A 21,378-nucleotide genomic window follows, 5' to 3' on the forward strand; every position below is an offset into this window, starting at 1 on the left:
CAAAGAATTTTGTTGTCATCTTTGCCCTTTGCAGTGCATCATATCAGGTAATGCATGCTGTCAGTTTGTCTCATTTGGATGATGTTAACTTTGACAGCTTGTTTAAGGTGGTATCTGCCATATTTTCTCTGTAAAATTACTAGTTTTTCCCTTGTAATTAATAACTTATTATGGAGGGACATGAGAGGTACTGAAAGTGTTCTCTGTTTTGATCTGGGCAGACATTGCATTAGTATATACCTATGTACAAATACATCAAGCTGTTCATTTCAAAATAAAGCATTTTACATACTTCAGTATAATATGCTTACTATTTCGATAAAAAAAAATTTTTTTTCACTCTTCACCTTTATACCTTGCCCAGTTGTACTTTGGTTGGTTTGACAATGATTCTACTAATCTCCCAATTACAAAGACCAAAAAAGTCAGACACCTCTTGACTGTTCTCTAACTTACCCCCACCTGCAGCTTCTGGCCTCTGTCATGACTCTCTATAATTCGTTTTCCAACTGGCACCCAGACTAATTTTTCTAAAAAAATGCAACTGTGAAACTGTTGTTCCCCTGCTTTAAGTTCATTTCATCACCCCTAGGATAAAATCCAAATTCCTTGAATTAGACGTAGCTCCATGCCTGCTTAATCTCTCCAAACTCATCTCTCATGACTCTCAGTGTGAACGCAGTCTTCCTTACTTAGTTTCCTACTGAGGTAGGTATTTGCCTATGACCTAAAAGGCAAAATAACACTTCAGTTTCGGTTTATTGAATGGTAATTTAGTTCAATTCTGTTTGATGAATATTACTGAGTATTAATTGAGTGCAAGTCTCTGAGCTAGGTACAGAGGTAAGTGTTATGATGAGGAATGAATGTAGTCCTTGCTTCCTGTTGGGATAAGAGAAGTGTACAAATTACCCCACTACAGAGCAGAATTTAATAAGTGCCCTAAGAAGTATAAACACAATGCAATGGGAATTCATAGGAGGGAGAGATGAAAGCCTTGCTGATCAGGGTTTGTCTTTATTAATGCTACTGTTTCAAGGAGAATGAAGCTGCCATATAAGGGGAAAATCATGTAAAAGTAATTAGCTAGTCAAAAAATTAAGGTTCCAGAGAGCCCAGTCTGTTGATGTGGGTGGTGTCTTTGGTGACTGCAAGCAGGTCTTCCATTCCCTGTGAACATACTTTCACATTTCTTGAGCGGTTACTGAAAGTATTTGCTTTTTGTGTGGTTTCAATTTTTCTTATGCTGGTAGTTACTGTTTCCATTTTAATTTTCTTGTAGAGCACGGCTGTGGCTGATGCACTGTAGTCTCACCCTCTCACTGTGATGCTCACTATGGGGCTTTTGTGCTGAGCGTGCTATCCTGAGTGGGACCTCTTTGATTTTTATGGAGAAGGTGTGACCCCTCAGATCTTCATATTTCATTAGGTACCTAACGTTCCTTTTACTTAGTATTTATATTTATACACATTAGAATCCTTTGATTATATAGCTGGTATAGAAGAACCAACTATATTAATTTGCTAGGGTTGTCGTATCAAGGTACCATACACTTGGTGGCCTAAACAACAGAAGTTGATTTTCTCACAGTTCTGGAGTCTAGAAGTCTGAGATCAAGGTGTTGGTGGGGCTGTTTCTTCTGAGGCCATTCTCTTTGGCTTGAAGATAGCCATCTTCTCCCCATGTCTTCACAAGGTCTTTCCTCTGTACCTGTCTGTGACCTAATCACCTCTTTTTATAAGAACACCACTCACATTAGAATAGGGCCCAAGGTAATCACCTCACTTAGCCTTAATTACCTCTTTTTTATTTTTTAATTTTATTTATTTTTAAAATTTTTTTATTATTATTTTTTTAACATCTTTATTGGAGTATAATTGCTTTACATTGGTGTGTTAGTTTCTGCTTTATAACAAAGTAAATCAGTTATACATATACATATGTTCCCATATCTCTTCCTTCTTGCATCTCCCTCCCTCCCACTCTCCCTATCCCACCCCTCTATGTGGTCACAAACCACCGAGCTGATCTCCCTTGCTATGCGGCTGCTTCCCACTAGCTATCTATTATACGTTTGGTAGTGTAAGTATGTCCATGCCACTCTCTCACTTTGTCACAGCTTACCCTTCCCCCTCCCCATGTCCTCAAGTCCATTCTCTAGTAGGTCTGTGTCTTTATTCCCATCCTGCCCCTAGGTTCTTCATGAACAATTTTTTGTTTGTTTGTTTGTTTTACATTCCATATGTATGTGTTAGCATACGGTATTTGCTTTTCTCTTTCTGACTTACTTCACTCTGTATGACAGACTCTAGGTCCATCCACCTCACTACAAATAACTCAGTTTCGTTTACTTTTATGGCTGAGTAATATTCCATTGTATATATGTGCCACATCTTCTTTATCCATTCATCCGATGATGGACACTTAGGTTGCTTCCATGTCCTGGCTATTGTAAATAGAGCTGCAATGAACATTGTGGTACATGACTCTTTTTGAATTATGGTTTTCTCAGGGTATATGCCCAGTAGTGGGATTGCTGGGTCATATGGTAGTTCTATTTTTAGTTTCTTAAGGAATCTCCATACTGTTCTCCTTAGTGGCTGTATCAATTTACATTCCCACCAACAGTGCAAGAGTGTTCCCTTTCCTCCACACCCTCTCCAGCATTTATTGTTTCTAGATTTTTTGATGCTGGCCATTCTGAATGGTGAGATGATATCTCATTGTAGTTTTGATTTGCATTTCTCTAATGATTAATGATGTTGAGCATTCTTTCATGTGTTTACTGGCAATCTGTATATCTTCTTTGGAGAAATGTCTATTTAGGTCTTCTGCCCATTTTTGGATTGGGTTGTTTGTTTTTTTGTTATTGAGCTGCATGAGCTGCTTGTAAATTTTGGAGATTAATCCTTTGTCAGTTGCTTCATTTGCAAATATTTTCTCCCATTCTGAGGGTTGTCTTTTGGTCTTGTTTATGGTTTCCTTTGCTGTGCAAAAGCTTTTAAGTTTCATTAGGTCCCATTTGTTTATTTTTGTTTTTATTTCCATTTCTCTAGGAGGTGGGTCAAAAAGGATCTTGCTGTGATTTATGTCATAGAGTGTTTTGCCTATGTTTCCTCTAAGAGTTTTATAGTGTCTGGCCTTACATTTAGGTCTTTAATCTATTTTGAGTTTATTTTTGTGCATGGTGTAAGGGAGTGTTCTAATTTCATACTTTTACATGTACCTGTCCAGTTTTCCCAGCACCACTTATTGAAGAGGCTGTCTTTTCTCCACTGTATATTCTTGCCTCCTTTATCAAAGATAAGGTGACCATATGTGCATGGGTTTATCTCTGGGCTTTCTATCCTGTTCCATTGATCTATATTTCTGTTTTTGTGCCAGTACCATACTGTTTTGATTACTGTAGCTTTGTAGTATAGTCTGAAGTCAGGGAGCCTGATTCCTCAGCTCTGTTTTTCTTTCTCAAGATTGCTTTGCCTATTCGGGGTCTTTTATGTTTCCATACAAATTGTGAAATTTTTTGTTCTAGTTCTGTGAAAAATGCCAGTGGTAGTTTGATAGAGATTGCATTGAATCTGTAGATTGCTTTGGGTAGTAGACTCATTTTCACAATGTTGATTCTTCCAATCCAAGAAGATGGTATATCTCTCCATCTATTTGTATCATCTTTAATTTCTTTCATCAGTGTCTTATAATTTTCTGCATACAGGTCTTTTGTCTCCTTAGGTAGGTTTATTCCTAGATATTTTATTCTTTTTGTTGCAATGGTAAATGGGAGTGTTTTCTTCATTTCACTTTCAGATTTTTCATCATTAGTGTATAGGAAGGCTAGAGATTTCTGTGCATTAATTTTGTATCCTGCTACTTTACCAAATTCATTGATTAGCTCTAGTAGTTTTCTGGTAGCATCTTTAGGATTCTCTATGTATAGTATCATGTCATCTGCAAACAGTGACAGCTTTACTTTTTCTTTTCTGATTTCGATTCCTTTTATTTCTTTTTCTTCTCTGATTGCTGTGGGTAAAACTTCCAAAACTATGTTGAATAATAGTGGTGAGAGTGGGCAACCTTGTCTTGTTCCTGATCTTAGTGGAAATGGTTTCAGTTTTTCACCATTGAGGATGATGTTGGCTGTGGGTTTGTCATATATGGCCTTTATTATGTTGAGGAAAGTTCCCTCTATGCCTACCTTCTGCAGGGTTTTTATCATAAATGGGTGTTGAATTTTGTGGAAAGCTTTCTCTGCATCTATTGAGATGATCATATGGTTTTTCTCCTTCAGTTTGTTAATATGGTGTATCACATTGATTGATTTGCGTATATTGAAGAATCCTTGCCTTCCTGGAATAAACCCCACTTGATCATGGTATATGATCCTTTCAATGTGCTGCTGGATTCTGTTTGCTAGTATTTTGTTGAGGATTTTTGCGTCTATATTCATCAGTGATATTGGCCTGTAGTTTTCTTTCTTTGTGACGTCTTTGTCTGGTTTTGGTATCAGGGTGATGGTGGCCTTGTAGAATGAGTTGGGGAGTGTTCCTCCCTCTGCTATATTTTGGAAGAGTTTGAGAAGGATAGGTGTTAGCTCTTCTCTGAATGTTTGATAGAATTTGCCTGTGAAACCATCTGGTCCTGGGCTTTTGTTTGTTGGAAGATTTTTAATCACAGTTTCAATTTCAGTGCTTGTGATTGGTCTGTTCATATTTTCAATTTCTTCCTGGTTCAGTCTCAGAAGGTTGTGCATTTCTAAGAATTTGTCCATTTCTTCCAGGTTTTCCAGTTTATTGGCATACAGTTCCTTGTAGTAATCTCCCATGATCCTTTGTATTTCTGCAGTGTCAGTTGTTACTTCTCCTTTTTCATTTCTAGTTCTATTGATTTGAGTCTTCTCCCTTTTTTTCTTTTATTTTTTTAAATTTTATTTATTTATTTATTTATTTATGGCTGTGTTGGGTCTTAGTTCCTGTGCGAGGGCTTTCTCCAGTTGTGGCAAGCGGGGGCCACTCTTCATCCCGGGGTGCAGGCCTCTCACTATCGTGGCCTCTCTTGTTGCAGAGCACAGGCTCCAGACACGCAGGCTCAGTAATTGTGGCTCACGGGCCTAGTTGCTCCACAGCATGTGGGATCACCCCAGACCAGGGCTCAAACCCGTGTCCCCTGCATTGGAAGGCAGATTCTCAACCACTGTGCCACCAGGGAAGCCTCCTTTTTTTCTTGATGAGTCTGGCTAATGGTTTATCAATTTTGTTTACCTTCTCAAGGAACCAGCTTTTAGTTTTATTGGTCTTTGCTATTGTTTTCTTCATTTCTTTTTCATTTATTTCTGATCTGATCTTTATGATTTCTTCTGCTAACTTTGGAGTGTTTTTGTTCTTCTTTCTCTAATTGCTTTAGGTGAAAGGTTAGGTTGTTTATTTGAGATGTTTCTTGTTTCTTAAGGTAGGATTTTATTGCTATAAACTTCCCTCTTAGAACTGCTTTTGCTGCATCCCATAGGTTTTGGGTCATCATGTTTTCATTGTCATTTGTTTCTAGGTATTTTTTGATTTCCTCTTTGATTTCTTCAGTGATCTCTTGGTTATTAAGTAGTGTATTGTTTAGCCTCCATGTATTTGTATTTTTTACAGATTTTTTTCCTGTAATTGATATCTAGTCTCACAGTGTTGTGGTCAGAAAAGATACTTGATACAATTTCAATTTTCTTAAATTTACCAAGACTTGATTTGTGACCCAAGATATGATCTATCCTGGAGAATGTTCCATAAGCACTTGAGAAGAATGTGTATTCTGTTGTTTTTGGATGGAATGTCCTATAAATATCCATTAAGTCCATCTTGTTTAATGTATCATTTAAACCTTGTTTTTCCTTATTTATTTTCATTTTGGATCATCTGTCCATTGGTGAAAGTGGGGTGTTAAAGTCCCCTACTATGATTGTGTTACTGTCAATTTTCCCTTTTATGGCTGTTAGCATTTGCCTTATGTATTGAGGTGCTCCTATGTTGGGTGCATAAATATTTACAATTGTTATATCTTCTTGGATCGATCCCTTGATTGTTATGTAGTGTCCTTCTTTGTCTCCTGTAATAGTCTTTATTTTAAAGTCTATTTTGTCTGATATGAGAATTGTTACTCCAGCTTTCTTTTGATTTCCATTTGCATGGAATATCTTTTTCCATCCCCTCACTTTCAGTCTGTATTTGTTACTAGGTCTGAAGTGGGTCTCTCGTAGACAGCATATATACAGGTCCTGTTTTTGTATCCATTCAGCCAGTCTATGTCTTTTGGTTGGAGCATTTAATCCATTTACATTTAAGGTAATTATCAATATGTATGTTCCTATTACCATTTTCTTAATTGTTTTGGGTTTGTTATTGTAGGTCTTTTCCTTCTCTTGTGTTTCCTGCCTAGAGAAGGTCCTTTAGCATTTGTTGTAAATCTGGTTTGGTTGTGCTGAATTCTCTTAGCTTTTGCTTGTCTGTTAAGGTTTTAATTTCTCCATCAAATCTGAATGAGATCCTTCCTGGGTAGAGTAATCTTGGTTGTAGGTTTTTCTCCTTCATCACTTTAAATATGTCCTGCCACTCCCTTCTGGCTTGCAGAGTTTCTGCTGAAAGATCAGCTGTTAACCTTATGGGGATTACTTTGTGTGTTATTTGTTGTTTTTCCCTTGCTGCTTTTAATATTTTTTCTTTGTATTTAATTTTTGATAGTTTGATTAATATGTGTCTTGGCACGTTTCTCCTTGGATTTATGCTTATGGGACTCTCTGTGCTTCCTGGACTTGATTGACTATTTTCTTTCCCCGTGTTAGGGAAGTTTTCAACTATAATCTCTTCAAATATTTTCTCAGTCCTTTTCTTTTTCTCTTCTTCTTCTGGGACCCCTATAATTCGAATGTTGGTGTGTTTAATGTCCCAGAGGCCTCTGAGACTGTCCTCAGTTCTTTTCTTTTTTTTTTCTTTATTCTGCTCTGCAGTAGTTATTTCCACTATTTTATCTTCCAGGTCACTTATCCGTTCTTCTGCCTCAGTTATTCTGCTATTGATCCCTTCTAGAGAATTTTTAAATTCATTTATTGTGTTGTTCATCACTGTTTGTTTGCTCTTTAGTTCTTCTAGGTCCTTGTTAAACGTTTCTTGTATTTTCTCTATTCTATTTCCAAGATTTTGGATCATCTTTACTATCATTATTCTGAATTCTTTATCAGGTAGACTGCCTATTTCCTCTTCGATAGGTCTGGTGGGTTTTTGCCTTCCTCCTTTATCTGCGGTGTGTTTTTCTGTCTTCTCATTTTGCTTATCTTACTGTGTTTGGGGTCTCCTTTTAGCAGACTGCAGGTTTGTAGTTCCCGTTGTTTTTGGTGTCTGTCCCCAGTGGCTAAGGTTGGTTCAGTGGGTTGTGTAGGCTTCCTGGTGGAGGGGACTAGTGCCTGTGTTCTGGTGGATGAGGCTGGATCTTGTCTTTCTGGTGGGCAGGTCCACGTCTGGTGGTGTGTTTTGGGGTGTCTGTGGCCTTATTATGGTTTTAGGCAGCCTCTCTGCTAATGGGTGGGGTTGTGTTCCTGTCTTGCTAGTTGTTTGGCATAGGGTGTCCTGCAGTGTAGCTTGCTGGTTGTTGAGTGAAGCTGGGTCTTGGCTTTGAGATGGAGATCTCTGGGAGATTTTCACCATTTGATATTACGTGGAGCTGGGAGGTCTCTTGTGGACCAGTGTCCTGAACTTGGGTCTCCCACCTCAGAGGCACAGCCCTGATGCCTGGCTGGAGCACCAAGAGCCTTTCATCCACATGGCTCAGAATAAAAGGGAGAAAAAAATAGAAAGAAAGAAGGAAAGAAGATAAAATAAAATAAAGTAAAATAAAATAAAGTTATTAAAATAAAAAATAATTATTAAGAAAAAATTTTTAAAAAGTAAAAAAAAACGGACAGACAGAGCCCTAGGACAAATGGTAAAAGCAAAGCTATACAGATAAATTTACACACAGAAGCATATACATACACACTCACAAAAAGAGAAAAAGGGAAAAAAAAATATATATCTTTGCTCCCAAAGTCCACCTCCTCAGTTTGGGATGATTCATTGTCTATTCAGGTATTCCACAGATGCAGGGTACATCAAGCTGATTGTGGAGATTTAATCCGCTGCTCCTGAGGCTGCTGGGAGAGATTTCCCTTTCTCTTCTTTGTTCGCACAGCTTCCGGGGTTCAGCTTTGGATTTGGACCCGCCTCTGTGTGTAGGTCGCCTGTGGGCATCTGTTCTTCGCTCAGACAGGACGGGGTTAAAGGAGCAGCTGATTCGGGGGCTCTGGCTCACTCAGGCCATTGGGAGGGAGGGGTTTGGATGTGGGGTGAGCCTGCAGGGTCAGAGGCCGGTGTGATGTTGCACCAGCCAGAGGCGTGCCGTGCGTTCTCCCGGGGAAGCTGTCCCTGGATCACGGGACCCTGGCAGTGGCGGGCTGCACAGGCTCCTGGGAGGGGAGGTGTGAATAGTGACCTGTGCTTGCACACAGGCTTCTTGGTGGCTGCAGCAGCAGCCTTAGTGTCTCACGCCCGTCTCTGGGGTCCGCGCTGATAGCCGTGGCTCGCGCCCGTCTCTGGAGCTCCTTTAAGCGGAGTTCTTAATCCCCTCTCCTCGCGCACCAGGAAACAAAGAGGCAAGAAAAAGTCTCTTGCCTCTTCGGCAGCTCCAGACTTTGCCAGACTCCCTCCCGGCTAGCCGCGGCGCACTAGCCCCCTTCAGGCTGTGTTCACACAGCCAACCCCAGTCCTCTCCCTGGGATCCGACCTCCGAAGCCCGAGCCTCAGCTCCCAGCCCCCGCCCGCCCCCGACAAGCCTCTCGGGCTGGTGAGTGCTGCTCGGCGCCGATCCTCTGTACGGGAATCTCTCCGCTGTGCCCTCCGCACCCCTGTGGCTGCGCTCTCCTCCGTGGCTCCAAAGCTTCCCCCCTCCGCCACCCGCGGTCTCCGCCCACGAAGGGGCTTCCTAGTGTGTGGAAAACTTTCCTCCTTCACAGCTCCCTCCCACTGGTGTGGGTCCCGTCCCTATTCTTTGTCTCTGTTTTTTCTTTTTTCTTTTTTGCCCTACCCAGGTACGTGGGGGAGTTTCTTGCCTTTTGGGAGGTCTGAGGTCTTCTGCCAGCGTTGTTGTGTAGGAGTTGTTCCACATGTAGATGTATTTCTGATGTATTTGTGGGGAGGAAGGTGATCTCCGCTTCTTACTCTTCCACCATCTTGAAGCTCCTCTCCCCTTAATTACCTCTTTAAAGGCCCTATCTCCAAATACAGTCACATTTGTAGGTACTGGGGGTTAGGGCTTCAACACAGGCATTTTCAGGGAATATAATTCAACCTGTAACACCAACCTTTGTCAGATTTTAGTTGTATATAATTATTTTTTAAGGACATATTTGATCTCGGTGCATTCTGCATTGCATAAAGTCAAGTTGGTTTATGCTGCAGTTTAGACTGTACATTTCTGTTAATGATAATTGGGACCTCTGCCCGTTGAGGCATCCAATAGCATTAGATGGTATTTTAGTCAGGACCAGATTCAACTCCTTCATTTTGCAGTTTCACTGTCTAAAGTCAAACAATTGAAAGCAGAGTCTAGAACTCAGGGTCCTTGCTCCCCAATTCACCAGGCAATATTGCACCTGCTTTGTAATACTACTTAATTTCCTAAAGATGACCTGGAAACACTGTAAGATTTTAGAGTCTCTCTTTTTTCATCAGAAATAAAATTAGTAGTATTTCTAGTTTTAGGTTTAAGGCTTTTAATGTATTCTAGCACTTTGAAAATATTTGCAATCCATATGTAATACCCATGTTAATTTTTCATAAGTAAATTAGAAGTTATAGAGCATATTAGCAAGGCATACCTGTGTTAAAATGTCAGCTTCTCCCACCTTTTGGGAAGTTAATTAAACATTATCAATTTCATTCCCCCAGCGGTGAATTTCCCCCACTATTTAGCTGTGAGAATATATCAAAATAAGAAGAAATAAAATTCTGATCTTTGTAATCTTCAGAATAAAACAAAGATCCCATATCATAGCAATGTACTATTTTTATATCTCCCTACCATAACTGTGATAATGATCAAAAAAAATGGTTTCTGGGTCTGTGGTAACTCTTTTTTCATGTTATTATTTTATTTATGGATTTGTAAATTTAAATACTTTCCACTTCAGATGTGCTTCCAGATTTATAAACTTTTATTACAATTTTGAAATTTTATCAGAACTTATAATACAGTTTATGAGTAAAATTGGTTTCACTAATTGAGAGTTTAATCAATTAAAAGCAAAGAGAATTCTGTAAAAAGATGTAATAATTTAAGAAGAATGTCAAACATGATTTGTGATGAGTTATAGTATGAGATATGACATTAGAAAGAAGATTAATTCTTAATTATTTAGCTTAATACATGTGTAATATAATCAGACTCCAGCACTTGGGATTTTTATTTGCCAGTTCTAGACAGAAGCAGATCATTTAAGTAAAAGAGATCTCTGGGAAGAAAGCAAGCAATAGTTTGCTAAGCAAACTATTAGTTTGAGACAAGTACTGGGAACACATTTAACTTGTTCTGGAGAATAAATTGCTTTTAAAACTCAAAATTGCTTTAAAGACTTAATATATTACTGTGTATTTGAGGAGATTATGCTAACTACAAATGTGTGATTATCTATTCTTTCTCTAGTAAGACTTCTATTTAGGAAGGTGTGTATATTTACACATCTTTGCTTGTCCTGTGAATTTACAAGAGGAAAACTTCATGCCTTTCCGAAAAATTTTTTTCCTTTTTTTGGCTGTGTTGCGCAGCTTGTGGGATCTTAGCTCCCCAACCAGGGATTGAACCCAGGCCCCAGCAGTGGAAGCACCGAGTCCTAACCACTGGACTGCCAGGGAATTCCCTAAAAATATTGTCACTAGTGTATTTTCCAATTTCATTCGCTTGATTTGGGAGATTTCAATCTAACTCTAATGATGGTAAATTTTTATGAAATGAATAATCTGTTGGAAACCCCAAAGTAAAATGTTATATTCCTTTGTAGAGTGCTATAAATATATGAACCACTGAGTTCATAATGATAATGTTGATAATAATAATGATATTTTTTGTGGCATATATTACAGTGTTTATTATTTACTAGACATACTGGTAAGTACTTTACATTTTTTATCTCATTTTATCCTCACAATTATTCTATATGGTAGCTTTTTTTATTATCCCCAATTTGCAGGTGAGAAAACTGGATATTCGAGTGCTAAGTAGTTACTTGACTTACAGTCATGCTGTAAGTCAATGGGGGTAGGGCTATCCCAGCTGCACTTCCTCTCTAAAGCCCAGGCCTTGACCACAGTAGCAGTGGTGGGCTACTTTACCATCACCACACCTATATTCTACTTGTCATGCTCAGTGCCTAGCAAGCAAGACTCTTTTTAACTTTGAGGCTAGAAACAAATATGACCTATAGCAAAGATTCCCAGAAAGACAAATTTCAAAGGGAAGTGATATGTCACAATGAATCTTATAGAAGTGATTACTGGGCTACACATAAAAGGAGAGATAGGTATTTGGAGGAAAGTCTAGTGTAGAGAGAGGGAATAACATATAAAGGCTGGAAATAGTCATTTTATGCAGTATTTATTTATTGAGTATGGGTCAATAGTTTGTCTTACATTCTTTTACCTTACATCCCCTCTGCCCCCAGGAAGGATTATGCTTTTGGTTTCTTTATTTTCACAGATTGAGAGCACATAGACTATCTTGTATTGCTAGAGCCTATCTTACATCATCACTCTGTCTTGAGACTCTTCGCCGTCTTGCTGCTTGCCTCATTTTTGATGAATCAGTGCTGGCCTTTGAGGTGCACACACATGGTTCTGCACAGTATCCTTGGTGATGAGTTGCTGATAGAGGCTTTCAAATGCTGATTAACTAGACCTTCATACCTCAGACTTCTCAAGGGCTCAGGAAAGAAAGGTCAGCTCCCTAAATGAGATTCCTAAAGATATGCACCAAAAGCTCTCTCCTCTCTTGACAACATCTTATTATGTTAATTAGGGCATGTTAGTTGATTGTTCTGATGATAGTTAAGGGAGAAGAGACTGAGCAAGGAAGGGGTGGTGAAAGGTTTTGCTCTGAGGGGAGGGAAATAGGCTCCAGCATCTTTTACCAAAGCTCACTCTCATTAAATGGCCTTGGCTATCATGTCACCTCTGTCTGTGATGCTGGTATATTTTCCATATGTAATAAATATACTTAAGAATCCTGGAAAAGTAAGAAAAGGACTATGATATTTGTGCTTGTTTTCTTCTGACTAGCCTCTGCCATCACTTTGAACCTCCTGACTTATATTTATAGTCACGTCCTGAAAACAATACTGACACATCTTTTCTATTTCATTCTTTGCTAACAGCATTCAAAGTTTTCAAAGTTATTTCTCCAGTTCTATTGCTTACGTATCTGATTTTAACAATTATGATTAAAACATAATCAAGTAAACACTTGACCCTTACCCTTCTTCAAGGCTCAGCTATTGACTTCTTCAGGCAGAATTAATCCACCCTATTGGTTAAGATTTTGGCAAATGTGCCCCTCTTCCTCCCCATATCTAACAGTCTTGACTGAGAGGGTTTTGAGTAGCCAGACCTCATGATGAGCTTTTCCTGGACCTCTCTCCTCCCAGCTGATTGTGACAGAATGTCTTTTTAAAAAGACGCCCTATCAGACCTTGCAGGCTGTAAGGTGCCCTCCGAACAATTATGGGTATGAAAGATAAAGAATAGCCTCCCTCCACACTCTCTGCTGTATTAACTTAGGATTTGGGGGGATGGGTGTTGGCCTAGATTTCCTTCTGGCCTATTTGAAACATCAAAGACTGAGACAAGGCCATGGACACCACAGTATGAGAAACCTCTTTGCTGAAATGTGAAGGTGGAGCAGCCATCTAATTCATCGTTTAGCTCTTCCTTATGCTGCTTGCCCATTGTCACTTAGGAGAGAGAAGCTCTGTTCTCTTTCTGAAAAGGAAAACAGGCAAAGCTGGCAAGAATTTGAAGAAGATGGTTTGAATTGTGTTCTTCCCTGGATTTTCAAACATTGTATTTGCATGTATAAATACTTTTATGTATCATTCTAAAACTGAAAGAAGAAAATGATCATTTTTGAGAAGAGGGAAGCTAGAGATAAAAATACAAGTAGGAAAGTTCTAAAATAATGTAAATATCTGCTGCAGTCTTGATTTACTTTCACTGTCATGGCAGAGGGCACAGAGAAAAGAGATTAAGCTATTTTCTTCCTCTGGGACTCAAGCTCTTTTCTTTCCCAGAAGTCTATTTTGTATTTTTTGCGAAATCCCAAATCCATGTTTAATTTTTCAATGTAGTGTACAATTTAACACGTCATTTGTCTTCTTCATTATTTTGTACACTTAAGGACTTCATAAACATCTTGTTCTCAGGATTCCAGAAGACGCTGAAGTCATACAGGCTTATTCCCCACTTTACCTCAGAACAACACAATAATATTATCTGGGTATTTCTATTTTTACCCTATAATGAGGACACTCAATCTAAAATTGCTCACAGCCCTGAGCTGTTACATTTCTGGTTCACTTTAACCTGAATAAGGGCTTCAGATTTTCCTGAAATCAGATGCTTGCAATGCCTGTTTCAAGGCAGAACATGGCTCGTTACCATCAGAATTCAATGTTTATTTTTAATTGTAATGAAAAGGCCCCCTGGCCTTACCAGCTGTAATCTTTCACCAGTTCTGAATAAACATTTCAACCCATAATGAGTCATTGTTGGATTTGATGAAGAAAATGGAATTAGAGACAGAGTAATTTACATCTGTGCTGGCCACCCATTAAAGTTTTTCAACAAATGTGGGTGAGGCAAAAAGATGTACAGCAAAAAGATGGCTGTGGTTTTCAGAATGTGGAGAAACAGTTGAAAACCTGTAACTGATGCTACCTTAATGTACTGCTCCAGGAAAGAAACGGGCCAAACTGGTTTCCTTGCTGGTGTGACTGACTGCTACGCAGACCTCATGCTCTGTGGCAAGAAAACGTTCCATGGAGATGAAACTGGATCCCCAAGAGCAGGACCTAAATTTCCACCCTGGGAGCTGATTCCACAGGATCCATCCCTGTCCTACATTCCAGCACCTTCCCTTTCTCGAGATGGGAGGTTTGGTCCAGAAGAAGGACAATCTGAGGTTCCTGTGTCAAAGAGGCCTGGGCCAGCTTCCTCTCTGACCTGTGTGGCTCTCCTTGAGGCCCCGGACTTGCTGCCCTTCTGGGCGAGTCAAACCATTTGGGGGAGAGCCTGCTTTGCAGACTCCCAGTTAATTTAGAACTCTCCCAGGTGTTTTAGGGAATTCTTCTCTGTATTCAACCTCTGTTGTCTGGAAAATCACTTGGGGTGAGCCTGCCTGAGTCTCCTGTGGTCCCTTTTACCCCCTTAAACCACTGGGGGTGGTTTTCTCAAATAATCAAGTGAACCTTCAACATTTTAGCCAAAACGAGTCAAGTTGTACAACTTTAGCTTTTGAGCTTTCCACTTTTTGAAAGCTCTGGCCTTGGTGCCAGAAAATGTCCTTCTGAGTGTAAAATTGTATATTTGATATTTATAGTGGAATTTTGGGAAAGATCAGGAGCCTCAGAATGATGAATGATGGCATAGATAAACAGGTTACCACAAGAAAGAGGGAAAGGGAAGCTTAAGAATCCAGTTAACAAGCATAGGCTGCAAAGTGCAAAACCCTCTCAGCATTCAGCATTACTCCTTGGAGCAAAGGCCCACACCCCACGTCTTCTGAGTTGCTTGTTTGCCTGCAGCCTCCATGTCCTCTCAGAGAAGAGACAATTATGTTAATTTTATATTCACTGGTTGAATATCCTTAAACCACTTTAAATATCAGAGCAGCATGCTTACCATAAACAGAAATGTTGTTCTGAACAGATTATTTAAATGAGTTTGTCACTTTCACAGACTAGAAATCTTTTAGGGAATTTTGTTTCCAAAAGAACTTTAGAAAATACTAGCAAAGATCTTTTATTAAAGTGAGACAAGTGATGAAGAACCGAGTCTTTCTAAAATTACAGATTGTGAATCACCGGAAAAACGGATGGCTTATGCATATCAAATCTGTGCTTGAAAACATCATATTGCCAGAAGGCTGTGACTAGAATGTAGAGGAGAAGAAAGATGCAAAACGTCAATGGTGAATGTGTAAAAATGATCAGCCAGATCGTTTTTGACAGAAAAGCAGACCTAGTAACTGTATTTTTACTTCTCTAGCAGACAACGTTACCCACCTTAGATGCTGAAAAAAGACCCTTGTGTGATGGTTCCTAGTGAAAGAAAAATCAGATTATTTTAAAAGATACTGACATTTACATAAGAAGCCATTTTTGCTTTCAACAGCAATGCCTTCTTTTTAACTAATGTTGTTGGGCTCTTGAAAATGATTTGATTCTTGTATCTGAGGGCATGATGATTATAAAATCTGAGATAATGAGAGAAGGAAAGTCTATCCTCAAAGGCCCTATGGATGAGAGCAATAGATAAACTCTTTCAAATTTTTGCTTTTTTTAAAATTATTTTTTAAAACATTTGATAAGCAAAGGGATTCTCCTTTAGCATACTCTCCACCATCCTACTTCCTGAATCCTCTTTGGGAAATTATGGCTGCACCAAGGAGCTCTCTTCTGGGTGTTAGCTGTGTTTGCCCCTAGGAGGAGGATTTCATGAAGTTAAAAAAAAAAAGAAAGAAAAAGAAAAACTATGTCTATGAGTTTTAGATGTTGGTCTTCCCTCTTTTTGAAAGTAGACTGGTCTTTTATATTTCTGCATTTCCTCTAATATGGAACAGAGAAAATGATCAGTAAATGATTTTTGAATGAATGAATGATTCCAAGTAGAATCATTTGGATAGAATGATTAGAATCATTCTAATAGATTCTAGAATAGAATTCATAGATTCTATTCATAGAATAGAATCAAGCAGATTTCCAAATAGACAGAATCCAGCATGTATCATATCTAGAACTGATATAACATATTTAAAAAATCAACTCGAAGTTCTCTATTAAAAAAACAAGTTTTGAAGCAAGTGTAAGCTAGTTGTTTTTTTCTCATGTGTTTTCAGAGTACACTGCCACTGAGTAGACATTACCCTTTCCTCAGTGATATTGAGGGAACCAGATTGTGAAGGGCTTTATAAGCCATGGCAAAGAGCTTACTTATGCTTGACTCATTGGCCCTGGGGAGGCACCAAAGGCTTCACAGCATCAGAGAAACATAAAGAGGACGGTTGTGTACATGACAGTTAGGGCTGGGAAACAGGGACACCAGGAAGGATTCTATCATGACTTGCCCAGGTGTTGCAAGAAAGAGAACTGGTCTTAGATGGTGTCAGTAGAAATGGAAAAGAGAGAGATAGGAGAGGATTTTTGAAAAACTATAAACTCCTTGAAGGCCAGGAATTTTGTTTCACTTTTCTCAGTACCTGCTCCATCACCCCAATGTAAGGGATCCAATAGACGTATGTTAAATTGAACTGTGTGGGCTTCTCAGGTGGCACAGTGGTTGGGAGTCTGCCTGCCAATGCAGGGGACATGGGTTCAAGCCCTGGTCCGGGAGGATCCCACATGCCGCAGAGCAGCTAAGCCTATGTGCCACAACTGCTGAGCCTGCGCTCTAGAGCTCACGAACCACAACTGCTGAGCCTGTGTGCCACGGCTCCTGAGGCCTGCATGCCTAGAGCCTGTGCTCCACAACAGGAGAAGCCACCACGATGAGAAACCTGCACGCCGTGGCCCGCTCGCCACAACTGGAGAAAAGCCTGCGCGCAGCAATGAAGACCCAACACAGCCAAACAAACAAACAAACAAACAAAAAATTGATCTGTGTGACAGGACACAGCACGTGAAGACTAAGTACAAAGCAATAATGCCTGCAGTGCCTATGGTGTTGTTCAGGATGAATATTGCCATATTTTTAAAAAATGATTCTAATATGCCAGTAAATAGGAAAATGATGATATCCTTGAGAGAGACTTCCCTGGGGTAAGGGTCATAATCAAACACTAACTCCATACTTGCTTATCGTGCCTTTGAACCTTCCCCGGACAGAATACCTTGATTCTTCCTCTGTGCTCTGTGGACACTCCATTCACCAAGTATATTGTTGCTCTTATTATATTATATTACAATTAGTCCCCTCCTATTATAACTTCTTGAAGGTAGGGACCTAATCGTGTTAATTAAAAAAAAAATTGAAGTATGATTGTCATGCAGTAAAATAAACACACAGTAGTGTACAGCTCACTTTGTACTTCTGTATTCACCCATGTACCCACTACCTAGATTAGGATGCAGAATATTTCAATCATCTCAGAAATTCCCTCCTGCTCCTTTTCACTCAAAAGTTGAAAATGCCTCTTCTCCTGATCCAGGCAACCATTATTCTGATCTCTATTATATAGATTAGCTTTGCCTGTTCTTGAATTTCATATAAATGGAAACATTCAGTGTATATTCTTTGGCCCAGCATAATATTTTTGAGGTTCATTTGTATCACTGTATCAGTTGGTTGTTTTTCAAATTGTTATTTATTATGTCATTGTATGAATATATCATTTTCCTGTTGATGAATATTTGAGTTGTTTCCAATTTTGAGCTATTATGAATAAAGCTGATATTAACATTCTTGTACATGTCTTTTTTTGGAACACATACAGTCATTTCTCTTGGGTATGTATCTAGGGGTGGGATGGCTGCATCATAGGGAGGCATAAGTTTCATTTTATTAGAAACTACCTAATAGTTTTCCAAAGTGGTTGTAGCATTTTATTGTCCCACCATTAATTAGCCTTGCAGTTGGTCCAGAGCTTTATCAGTACTTGGTAAGGCCGGTTGTCCAATCTTAGTCTTTTGGGTGGATATGTAATGAGGCTTTAATTTGTATTTCTCTGATGAGTAATGATGTTGAACACCTTCATTTGCTTATTGACCATTTGAATCTCTTTTGCTGAGTGTCTCTTCAAGTGTTTTACACATTTTAAAAATTGGATTTTCTGTCTTTTCTTATTAATTAATCGTGTTACTTTTTGAATTCCCAGTGTTCAGCATAGTAACTGACAATTAAGTATTTTTTAAAGGTTTGTTGAATAAGACAATGAGAGTAAATAAAACTGGCTTTATTTGCAAATTTTTCTCTGCCACTGGCCACAGGAAATGGGTTGTGGAAGTAATTAGCTTCTATGGTGAATTTAAATTTGTTGGTTTTTGAAAATATCAAGACATAAATTCTAAACACAGCTGGTTATATTTGTGATAGAAGCACTTGTGATTTCATATTAAATTTTGGTTCATTCATGCATTTAAAGTACTCATCATCATAGTGTCTGGAAGCCCAGAAAAATTTTGGACTAGAATACAAATTGTAATATTACTTTCTGTTCTTCTTTCATCATGTTAATAAGGTAGATTAGATATGATATCGAAAATGCAGGTTTTATTCCACTAGTAACATTTTTTATTTGATTGCTAGACTGGAAATGTGCTTTCAAATTCCTTGAAGATAAATGAGCTTTAAAAAATGTGAAAAAAAAATTAAAGTCCAGATTTAAGTTTATTTTGTATTTTAATAACTTTTTATAATTATCAAAGTAAAAGCCACACAATTTTGAATATTTAGAAAATACGGCAATGTAAAGAGAAAAAATCTTTTTTAATTGAAGTATAATTGATTTACAACATTGTGTTAGTTTCAGGTGTACAGCAAAGTGATTCAGTTATTTTTTTTTCAGATTATATTCCACTATAGGTAGGATATTGAATATAATTCCCTGTGCTATACAGTAAATCCTTGCTGCCTATTTATTTTATGTATAGTAGTTTGTATCTATTAATCTCATACTCCTAACTTATCCCCACCCTCACCTCCCTTACATTTTTGATAACCATAAGTTCATTTTCTATGTCTGTGAGTCTGTTTCTGTTTTGTATGTAGAGTCATTTGTATTATTTTTTAGAGTCCACATGTAAGTGCTATTGTACAGTATTTGACTTTCTCTGTCTTACTTCACTAAGTGTAATATTCTCTAGGTCCATTCACATTTCTGCAAATGGCAATATTTCATTTTTTTTGTGGCTGAGTATATTCCATTGTATATATAAACCGCATCTTCTTAAGCCAATCATCTGTTGATGGGCACTTGGGTTGTTTCCATGTCTTGGCTACGTAAATACTATGAATATTAAGGTGCATGTGTGAATACACTATGAATATTAGGGTGCATGTATCTTTTGGATTAGAGTTTTTGTTTTTTCCATATATATACCTAGGAGTAGGATTGCTGGATCATATGGTAGCTCTATTTTTAGTTTTTAAAGAAATCTCAGTACTGTTTTGCCTATTGGCTGCACCAATTTACATTCCCACCAACAGTGTACAAAGGTTCCCTGAGAAAAACAATCTTAATTTGGCCAAATACAGATTCCTACTCTGAGCATCTGGCCATCTTTATCAGTTTTGTGTTTGTGTGTGTGTGTGTATACTTATCCCTACATATATGTGTAAATATGTGTGATGTATTTGACTATATGTTTACTTTTGTAGCTCCACTCAACTTTCCCCTGTGGTAGATTAGAGGATTGTATGTATATTTGTATAAAGAAGAAAGTTAGTTGTTTAATGTTTCTGGTATTTTTGTATAGCTTTTTGCTTCATGTAGCAAAGCTGAAAGTAGGTATTTATTAAACCTTTCCCACTCTCTGTGCCACGTCAGGATGGGAACTATGTCCATCTTTCCTGCCCTCTGGCCCCTAATATTATGCCTTGCTGTATGTAGCAGGCACTCAGGTTAGTTTATTAACAGGCCTTTGGAGAGCTACTGGCTCTGTGAGAGGCATCTGTGTTGTAAAGAGGAAGCCAGGTTCTCTGTACTAAGTAAGAATATGCTGTTCTATGTGATTCCAAGTAGATGTAAGAAACGCATGGTTTGCTTCCACTCCTGAGGTTTTATAGACTAAGGAGCTCAAATCGATCCTTAAAGGTCTTGTCATTCACTTCTTTGCATCCAGACAGATGAATTGGTGAACTCTAGGACAGCCATGAATTCTCTTGAAGCTTTTTCAAGATGGAGACTATTGAAATATTTTATCAAATGCAGTCTCCTGCAAACATTATTTCATGGGTAAATTTAATCAGTAATTTAGTTATGTTTGAAATAACTCAATTCCAACTTTGACTTTTCTAACCTTAAAAGAGATAATTTTTTATTCTTTATGGATAAATATTCTTTATGAATATACAAATTCTTTATGGATAAATATTCCATATTTAGGTGGTAAGAAGACAATGATAGCAGAAAGCAGTATGCTGAATTTACAAAGTAAAGAGGTTTATTCTCTAGATTTTGAATATAAAAAGTTGTAGCCCTGCAAATTAATGACATATAGTTTTAAAAAATGAAAATTAAATGTGATTTTATAAAATCTCACTTACAGAGAAATAAACCCAAAGGAAATGTATAAGTATAATATAGTGATCTCTGATTATATTAATATATATAAGGGTATATTTTCCCTTATTCATTTTAATATTAGTAAATGCTTTGTGTATGTTTCTTCAAAATTACCTTCAAACATTATTTTCTTTTAAAATAAAATGAAGTTTATGTGGATCACTTGTGGAAACTTTACATGAATTTACAACTTACATCTTTAAAAACTTCAAAAGTTTTAATTAACCCAAATAAAAATCAACCCTGACCCCAAAGTTTCCCCTCAGGTAAAAGATGATGCCAGGTGTGTGGAAGGATACCTCCTCCTGTATCATTTTCTTCCCATAGTTTTCTGTTAAGCTGGAGAGAGGATCTACTCAAATCCTTTGATAGGCCAAGATGCTCTGGAAAATGGGTGTATAACCTTTCCCATTCTACGAATTTTCTGGGTTTTATAATGTTCAAGCTGTGGAATATTTTTAGCAGCAGTGGTACTCAGCAGCTGACCCCAGGAATGCAAGGCCGGTACATCACAGCTGACACCGTACAGGTAAAAGTATTCTGCTTTCTCTTTCTCTGCCCTTCTCCCTTCCGTAATGGTTTCACTCCCTAATAGGAAGAACTGAGCTTCTGAGTATGATCAGAGTACATCGATTATATATATATTTTTTTGAAATTGATTATGGTTAGTAAATAGGCAAATATTAATCAATACCCAATGTGGCACTGAAATCCTATTATAAATCTAGTTCTTCTTACAACTGAAATATCAATTTAACTGAGTCTGAGAGAAAGCAAACATTGGGTAAGCTTAATGAATTTAAGTTCCTTGAGTGGTTCCATATCAA

The sequence above is a fragment of the Balaenoptera ricei genome, chromosome 12 (genome assembly GCF_028023285.1).
Source record: "Balaenoptera ricei isolate mBalRic1 chromosome 12, mBalRic1.hap2, whole genome shotgun sequence".
NCBI classification, from domain to species: Eukaryota; Metazoa; Chordata; class Mammalia; order Artiodactyla; family Balaenopteridae; genus Balaenoptera; species Balaenoptera ricei.